Below are 10,473 nucleotides of genomic sequence, written 5' to 3' on the forward strand. Positions count from 1 at the left end.
CCAGAATTTGTTCTCTTAAGTATGCATTCTATTCCCACCATGTAAAGAGAGGTACAATACAACTCATGTAGGAATTATAAGGCAAGTGATTAAAAATCAGCTTTTGAAAGGTCGGTGTTTATGTAAGTGAAAATTAATAATTCAGCCAGAAAGTAGGAAATTGAAAAGAATTGTCAGGGTTCTATTAGTCCCCCATAAATGGGAATAGATGGCTTCCCACTTACCTCATGTCAAGTGAGAGGAACATCAAGAAAAATACAAATAGAACTCAATAAGTGCCCTTTGCAGCTTGGAATAGAGACATTCACAAGTGTCTAATTCACGTCTAAGAAATCTAAACAACAAAGTCTGGCTGAAGCTGCTTATGGCAGTATATTAGAGGATGCAGGTAGGAATTAACTCCATTCCTACCAAGAGTGAATTAAAGTTGCATGTTTCCTCTGCTTCAGATGTGGCCCATATAATAAAGAGCCTGTTGGAGCTGCCTTAGACCCACTCCAAGAGTCCTATCTAAATGGTAGTTACTGCAAGAGAAAGAGATAAATTATAAGGAGAGGTATCACGATTAACCACTGAGTGGAGATGTATTTGCCCTTATCAAGGAAACTGTTGGTATAAGATCTAAGAGTTCAGGGACATACCTGGTCCTGGCCATCCAGTGGTTAAAATTCCACACTTCCACTGCAGGGGGCATGGGTTCAACCCCTGGTTGGGGGAACTAAGATCCCACATGCCACAGTGAGGCCAAAAAAAAAAAAAAGGGTAAAAACAACCTCAGAGTTCAGAGATTTCCAAAGAATCCACAAAGCACCCCCATACAACTAACAGCTTAAACATAGACAGAGAAAACCATTGCTGAATTACATTGGTACCAGTCATGTAATAACTTTCCTGACACTTATTTTTACTGGAGGAGTCAGAAACTATGTTTAGCACACCCCTTCCCCACTACACATGGTCTCAGTCATACTATTTTCTTTCAGTTTCTCAAACATACCAGGTTTATCTCTGCCTCAGGATTTGTGCATTAGCCATCTTTGCCTGGCATATTCTTTCCTGTGATGGTCACAAGGCTTTCTCTCTCTAGTCAGTCTTTTAAATATTAAATTGTATCCCTTCAGAGAGGCCTTCACATAGGGCCTTGTGGGTCCTGTTTAGGAGTCTGGCTTTTAATCAAAGTGGGGAATGAAGCCAAAGGAGGGTAAAATGATTTTATTAAAAAAATTCTTTTTCTTCACTGTGTGTACAATTTGTACACAGAGACAGGGACCCAGCCAGGGCCTCTGCATTCCCCTATGAAAGTAGGGGAATATTTTTTTTATTTACAAAATGTAGGCAGTTTAGTCCCCTATTACAAGGAGGTGGAGGGGAGGGAGAGTGCTGGAGGAAGGTTAATATTAATATCTACCCCTCTGGGGAAGCAGAGGGCAGGAGCAGGGCTGGGAGAGGGCATGAAGGCACTGTTAGCACTGAGAGGGGAGGGGCATGGGGAGTGACTACGGGAGGGTGGCCAGAAGCTGGGGCACCAGAGTGGGGCCTCTCAGGTCAGTGTTTGTGAGGGGATGAGGGGGTGTTTGCCAGTGTCTCTGGTAGAGACTGAAGGCTTCACCGGTTAGGGGATGAGGATTGCATAGGAGTCATAAATAAAAATAAGTAAGGGATGAGTGACTTTATTTTTAAAGTCATTCTGCTTTGCATGAAGAAGGCACTGTAGAGAGAATTAATGGAAAGAGACATAAACAGATCAGGTTATGTTTTGGAGGTAGAGCTCACAGAATTTCATGATAGCTTGATTATAGGTTGTGAGAAAAAGAGGTTTTCGGCTTGAACAATTTAGTGATGTGAAGACTCACAGAAAAGAAGTTTGGGGGTAAGTTGGAGTGGTGAGTAGAAGACTAAGATGACCACCAAGATTCCTGCCCCATCGTGTGCATGCCTTGTATAAACTCTTCTCCTTGAGTGTGAACAGGGACCATAAGTAGGATGAGCTATCACTCCCATGATCAGGTTACAACTCAGTTCACTTTGCATTAATAAAAAGGGAGATTAACTTGTATGGGCCTGATCTAACCAGGTGAAGTGTTACCCTCCTGCTGGCCTCAAACAAAGAGCAAACTGAGATGCTGAGAGAGGAAGGGGGTCACAAAACAAAGACCTGAGGGCAACCTCTAGGAGCTGATAGTTGTCCCTGGATGATAGTCACCAAGAAAAATGGGAGCCTCAGTAATACATCCACAATAAACTGAATTCTGTCAACAATCTGAATGAGTTTGGATGAGTACACCAAACTCCAGACGAGACCATAACCCCAGCCAGCACCTTGATCTTGGCCTTATGTGATCCTGAGCAGAGAACTCAGCTACTCCATGCTTAGGTTTCTGACCTATAGAAACTGTGAGTTAATAAATGGGTATTGTTTTAAGCTACTAAGTTTGTTGTGATTTGTTACACAGCAATAGAAAACTAATGAAATTGTCAAGCAAGTGTTGCAATTGGGCATATTAGATTTAAAATGCCTACTAGGCATTCAATAAATGTCAAGCGGGGAGTTTGTCACACCAATCTGGATTTTAGGGGAGAATCACATGGTGGCTTCTTGCTTGTGCCAGTATTTCAGAGTAGATGGAGAGAAACAGACTGACAATGGCGTTATTTTATGAAGTTGACTTGGATGATGAAAGAGAAAAGAAGAGAAGGTGTATCTAGCCTCTAGGAACTTACAGTTTAGACTAAAGAAACAAGAATTTTTTAAACTAAATATAATATAGGACACTGTCCTAGAAAAATGCTTTAATAATAAAAATTTTACATAGGAGAAAAATAATTGCAAATCTTCACCTTAATTCAGTAAATTCTATTTTTTCAATATTTATCTTATTATGAAAACAAAATGCTGTTTTATTCTTTTCTGGTTATTGATTTTTCTCTTTTATTTTAAATATAGGTAAGTTGAGGAAATCAGAGATTTAGTATTTGCAAATGCCAGTAAAAAAGTCATGGCTGGAGTAAAAATCTCCCACTATTGAGACCATTGTCCTTTCATGTACTATGCAATATCACATTGCTTCTTTGCAAATATGACAAACTCATTTCTTTGGGAAGAAGGACTGATATAGATCTATGTAACATTAAACACAAAATTGGATTTACATTGTTTCAATGCCTTCATCAAATAAGTGACAATAAATATATCTTTTAGTGTTATTCAAACAAGGTACAGGTGTTCTAAAATGGGTTTGTGCCCTGTTGAAAATATTTGGAGGGAACAGCCCAGGTAAAAATATTCACGTGGAATTTGTACTTATATGTGCCTTAGAAGGGTCCTGAGCAACCCCCCAACCCCCCACCCCACTGGCCCACACCGTGTGGAACATTCCTGCTGGTTGTTTGCACTGGCTCCTGCTACTGTCCTGTTAGACCTGATAATTAATATCTGTAAAACACTTTTGAAATTTTGGTGCACTTATAAATTATTATCTTGTTCTTTTTGGATATAGCAATGAGTCTAGAGATATAGAGATTAGTACTATTGATAACTGGAAGAGAAATGACTTCAACATCTCTCTGTGGGTGACAGAATAGTCTTGATATCGTGACTTTTCCCATCCCATTATTGAGTAGCCTTGGTCAAATTATGTTTTGGAAGGAAATAGGCAGTAATTGGTCCCTAGTCATTTGATTAGGTTATCTTGAGTGCCACTGGGGCCTTTTAGAGAATGACCACAGAAGTTCAAGAAGGGATTTTTCATTGTAGTTTCTGGTTATTACATAAACACAGATTGTGAGTCCCAGCAAGTTTGAGGTCTTTGCCTTCAAGTGGGTTATAATCTAAAAAGAGAGATTAGATCCTACTAGTATTTTAACATGATACCATAAAGTGAACTGGGAGAATTTGATATTTACAACTATATTTATGAAGTGGGTCGGTTTGGAGATCAGATTTTTTATGCTAGTTAAGAACCAAATAAGGTATTTCCAGCATATATATTCCTAGAAGAATAGAGCTGAAATCTTAATTAGGTTTCTCCATTGCATAGATTTAGGTTTTGTTTTACAGCCACTGTTCCTAATTACTAGTTATGAAAAGAGAAAAATAAGACTTAGAATCTACCAGACTCCTTTCATTTGTATGTGTGGAAAGGGTTCTTGTTCTTCTGTTGGAATTCAGCTTCACCAAACTGGAATTTTACTTGGCTTGGTAGCATTTTTATTTACATAAATGCAGAAGTTTAAGAAACATAAGATCCAACGTTCACTCTATCCTGTAAAATTCAAGAAAAAAAGAACTTAAATATCTAGCCATATCTATTCCAAATATTAGCTAAAAGCTAAATAGCTCTTTATACAGTCAAGTAAGTAAAATAATACTGACAAATTACACTCTTGAGCTTTTATATAATACCTGTTTTTTTAAGTGAAAAAATATAAAAATTACAAGATTTTAGAGAAATACTTTGCTAGTCTAATCTCTAGTAATCCATTCACTATAAATATATTTAAAAAGTGAATAGTTTCATAAAGTTATTAAAGCCATTCAAATATAATAAATATAAATTATTTCTTGGAAAAAAGAGAACAGCATACTTTATTTCTTAATCTTAAAAAGAGTAAAGTCTATTGGACTTCATAAAAATTATGCTCAAATGTGGTACAATTAGCATAATAGATACTAACAATATTTGACATGTAAAGTATTGTGCATTTACTCATCAAAGAAAAAATTACTGTCTCTGAGTACATATCTTTGATAGTTTTTTTTTCTTTTTCTTTTTTAAAATTATTTATTTATTTTTACCACATGTGTATGGTTTGGGGAAGAGGTCTGACAGAATAGTTTAAACCACACCGTATGAAGTTAGAGGTACCTGGATATGAGTCTCACATACACTACTTACCAATTGTGTGGCTAACAGTAAAAGGGGGATAATAATGCTAATTTTTCATAGTGCTATTGTGGATAGTTTATTTTAATTCAAAATATTGTAAAGATCCCTTTTTCTCATCCATTCTAGGGAACAATGATGATAGATAGGCTAAAGTGATCATAAATGTCAACCACAACATGCTTACACATATAAGCTAACCCTCTTAAAATATTATTTTAAAATTTAATAATATACATATTTAATAACTTTTTAAATTTTAGAAAAATTTTAGATTTACAAAATTATTGCAAAGATAGTACAGTGTTCTGGCATACTCTACACTGTTTCCCCTATCATTAACATCTTATATTAGTATCGAACATTTATCATAATTAATTAATCAATAGTGATACATTTTTATTAACTAAATTTTATACTTCATTCAGATTCCTCAGTTTTCCCCTAATGTTCTTTTTCTGATCCAAGATCCTATCTAGGATATCACATTACATTTAATTGTCATGTCTCCTTAGTCTCCTCTTGGTTGTGACAGTTTCTCAGACTTTATTTTTGAGGACCTTGACAGTTTGAGGAATATTGGTATTTTGTAGAATGTCCCTCAGTTGGAATGTTCTGATGTTTTTCTCATGTTTACACTGGGATAATGTTTTTTGGAGAAATCCACAGATGTAAAGGGTCATTCTCATTACATCATATTAGGGCTACATACTATCAACATGATTTATCACTGTTGATCTTAACCTTGATCACCTGGCTTGAGTTAACGTTTTTCAGGTTTCTCCACTGTAAAGTTATTCTTTTTTTTCCCTCTTTTTCCATGCTAGACACTTTGGAAGTAGTCACTATGCACAGCCCATACTTAAGGAGTGAGGAGTTATATATGCCTGCTCCTTTAGGGTACAGTGTCTAAAAACAATTTTTCATTTTAGTAATATACATATATACACACAGGTATACATATATATAAATATGTTAGTCAACATTTTTATATTTCTATATATTTATATAAATTACTATGCATGTTAATATATCATATACTGAAATATATAGTAATTATTTTGTATGGCAGATTTGTTTCTTCTCCATTTATTTATTTTTTAATCATTTGTTTATATCAGCATGGACTTATGGATTCTATTTTTACTTTGGATTATAATCCAATACTGTTTAATTTTATTGTTCAAATTGTTCTAGCATTTGGCCATTGGGACCTCTTCATGTGGCTCCTGTATTCTTTTTAGCATGCCAACCACATTGTGAGGTTTTGTTTTTTAAATACTTTCTTACTTTCTACACTACAAAGATGATGTACACTACAAGATACTACAGGCTTATCTTACATATTTCCTGTCCCAGTCCTAGAATCAGCCATTTCTCTAAGGATCCCAGGTTCCTTTTATTGGAAAATAGTGTTAGAACCCAATATACTGGCATTAAGGGTGCTCATTGCTATTGGGGTGTCTAAATCCTCTCTGCTGACAGACTGAGATATAAGTTTGTATACAATATATATGTTTGTGTGTGTGTATGTGTATATATATGTATCCATATGTATCTATAGTGAGCAAAACCTGAGTTTATACTGTCTTCAATTCTAATCCATTATCACATGGATCACTGTAGTCTCCTCTCCTTGCCTATCTATATAATCTCCCTCTTCAACAGTGAGAAACTAGGCTCCCGTAATCTGCCATGTACTTAATTAATTGTTCAGTTGTGATTTCAGAATTGTTAATTTGTACCCTTATCAGGAACAACTTCATCAAGTAGAATACAGTGCCTATGTACAGTTCATTTTGCCTTTAAGACCAAGTCTCCACTCTTTCTAAAGTCTTAAGTCAATACTTCTTTCTCTCACCCTCTTCAGTGAGGTTGGATCACACATCTGGTTAGTATGTGTGCATGTTGGTTCATAATACATTAGATTTTTTTATAACATTCTGTTTTCCATACTGAGATTCTCAGATCCTCTAAACCATTTTTTTAAATTTGCATACATTAAGATTTATTCTTTTTGCTGCAAAATTCACCCAATTTATGTGTATAAGTCAATGGTTTTTAGTATATTTATAGAGTTTTTCAACCATCAGGACTTCTACCTCTTAATATGGCAGCAGTGGGAAAAATGGCAAAGTTTCCCTGCGTTGTGAGAATATCTGATGCTTTATTAGCCTGATCTATATATACTTGATTTCTACTTAATGAATAAGGGCATTTAGACATGCCGAACTTTATGTTTTGGTGCCTAATAGGTTACCCAATTTTGATGAACAGCTCAAATCACATAGTTACTTGTTCCGTGGTCAATCTGTTCCAATAATAAACCAAGAACTGTTTCTTAAAGGGAGAATGGTTACTTACTACAGAAGAAGGTTGCTTCAAAGTCTGTGAGACTGAGCTATGATTTCTTAATGTGAATTGCCAAAGGCTCCAGTCAGCCAGAGACATTCTGATATCACTTAATCTGCCTTACTATAAGGGTCATGTGGTACAGCAATTTTCTCTGCATCTTGAACAGCTGGAGAGAGCACATTTGATTTGGTATATAATACCTCCCAAAAAAACAAAACCAAAATAACCTGCCATGTTTTTCACCTGCTTAATAATGTTAGGATGTCCATGGTGCAGGAATCTATCACTCAAAGAGGAGCACTAGATTACTGGGTCAGTTTTGGAAATGATGGTAGGCTTTGAGTTATGGAAAGAAGTGATAAATGCTCAGCAACATAAGCCAAGGTCACAGTGAAGTTAGAATGCAGCTTTTGATGAGGTCAAAAAGTACAGGAAGCAGTCCCTGGGAAGAGGCTATTAGACATATGTCCTCAGTGGAGGGAAAATATCTTTATTTTTTAAATTGGACGAAGGTGATTTTTTTCCAGGGAGTTTCAGAGACTAATATTTAGGATGAGGTTCAAGAGCTAAAGATGGATAGAAACCTTGTCCTTAATTTCCAGGACTGCATGAAATATTTTTTAAAAAAGAAATAATTTTTTAAAATGTTCCTATAACATCATAGAAATATTTGTCAAAAAATCTCTCCTTCGCTTTAGAGCTTTAATTGCAGATATTATTGTATACCAGTTGATTTGGCGGTTCTCTATTTGCAATTTGTATCCTTTTTTTAGGTTAAAATTTGAACTTTATGCTTTTCTAACTGATAAAAACAAGGATACACCAAACTCCACCAATGTGTACTAAGAAAATGAGGAAATCTCTCTAAAGCTTATTATTGGTTCTATTGTGGAAAACCAAATGTGGCCATTTAGAAATGTATAAAGAAGGTAGTAAGGAAACAGGTAATAAAGTCATAATAGCCAACAGTATAAGAGCTATCAGATTTCAGGTAAAGAAGTAGACTAATTTAGCCAGACTGAATTTGCCTGGTAAAGAAAAACATGTTTGCTAGAGCAAAGATGAGAGAGTAACCATTTTTTCCACCTTGAAAAGCTATTTTTATTCATGTTCTAGTCAATCTGTTAATCCAATCCATGATACGCTAACACTTCAGTGCATTTTAAAAGGGTCTTTCTGTTTTGTCTCTAACCATGAGAATTCCAGGAATGTCCCTAAGGGAAGATATATTTGGCAGGTGGGGTCTCTTGGTATTTCTCAGATCATACCACCTACTCATATGGCCAGTCTTGTGTGCCACTGGAATCTAACAGGTATTTTTTCTGAGGTGTAACTACGGAGTTAAGGGGGGAAAAATCACTTATAGTTGAAGCCTTGACTTTTCCCTGATGATTTGAGCGAGGCTCTGTTTGTTGTCCTTCAAATCACAATATATGTCAACATATTTGGAGCAAAGCTGAGGTGAAGATAAGGGCCAAGAATGCAGTTTGGTAGTTGTAATCCTACATATTTAATTAGTCTAGTACTTTTTAGGTAGCTTGTTAAAAATGGTAATAATAATACCGTGATGATTAATTTTGTGTGTCAACTTGGCTGGGCTATGGGATGCCCAGATATTTGGTCAACATTATTCTGGGTGTTATATAGGGTGTTATATCTGTGAGGGTTACATTAGATGAGATTAACATTTAAATTGGTGGACTTTAAGTAAGGCGATTGACCTCCATAATGTGAGTGGGTGTCATCCAATCAGTTGAAGGCCTGAATGAAATAAGAATTCTTTCTTGCTCCTGAGCAAGAAAGAATTCTATAGCAGATGGGCTTTGGAAATGAATTAAAACATCAGCTCTCCTGGGTCTCTAACCTGCCCGCCTACCCTACAGATGTTGGATTTGCCAGCCTCCATAATCTTGTAAGCCAATTCATTATAATAAATATCTTTATATATCATATATAATATAACAAATTTCCTTATGTATAATATATTTTATACATAATAAATTTCTATATATAAATATATATATAAAACTCATGTTTATGTATCACTTTACATTTAACTTGGCAATAGTTTCTAAAGTGACTTCCTGTGTAGCATCTTATTTAATCTCCACGAAATCCCTATAAAAGAGAGAGAAAATATATTATCAATATCCTGTTTTTACAGTTAGGAAAGAAAGACTTGGAGAGGTCATCTGAGTTGCTCAAAACTCTACAGTCCATAGGAAAAAAGACTGGATTTGAACTCAGGACTTCAGTGTAGTTTTGATTCCACTAGACTAGCTATTTAGCTAGAGAGCTGTTAATAACCCTGATGCTCAGCTTGCACTTCATACGAATTAAATAAGAATGTGAGGGTGTGAGTCAGACATTAGTACTTTTTAATGTACTAATGTCACCTGGATTCCCAGATGATTCCAATATTGAGCAAAGTTTAGAAACTACGAGTCTTTTAAATCACTATTTTGCCTGACAATTATTTATTCCTTTTCAGGATATGTTTCTAAGGCATCATTAACACATATTCTTACTGGTTTCTTACCATGAATTTTATTCACAGAAATGGTGAATATTATCCCTAAACATAGAAACATAAAATTAAATGTAATTAGTAGGTTTTTATCAGTGAAATCTCATATGCTAGAAATATGTGAAAAATAATTGGCATTTATAAGTCCTACGAGAACACTGATTAAATTCTTAGCTTCCTAATTTTGTCAACCTAGTTATCAAGAAAAATAAAAACGAAAATACAATTCCTGAAAAAATTTTATCTTTCTAAGCCAAAATTCCTGTTTATTTCTTTTGGGAACTACTTTCAAAGTTAGCTACTTATCTCATTCTCTTATTATCATCTCTACTCCTTTCCTGTTTTTTTCAAAGGATTTTTGCTAATAAGATCAGAGGAAAACAAGCAACTTTTGCTATCAGTGGATATGAAAGAAGGTCATGGATATCAAATACGCTACTCTGTGCTTTTTGTAAATCAGGAGTCCAGGAATCCAAGCCTAATTTGGCAGGATTTTCTGTGCCCAGTAGGCCAAGAGAATCCAATTCAGAATACTCCAGGAAGTCTGTCCTCATTGGAACCAGAGACTGGTATGATAATGCTTTTGAGGTAGTCCAAGTGGAACATTCAGTCAAATGTCCAGGTTGCCCATCAGGTACAGGTTTGTTATCAACAACAAACTTCAAAGCTTCTGGTTCTAGTCAAAGGAGTAAGTGTTTTTAAAAAACA

Source organism: Balaenoptera borealis (assembly GCF_965194805.1).
Source record: "Balaenoptera borealis genome assembly, chromosome: 1".
NCBI classification, from domain to species: domain Eukaryota; kingdom Metazoa; phylum Chordata; class Mammalia; order Artiodactyla; family Balaenopteridae; genus Balaenoptera; species Balaenoptera borealis.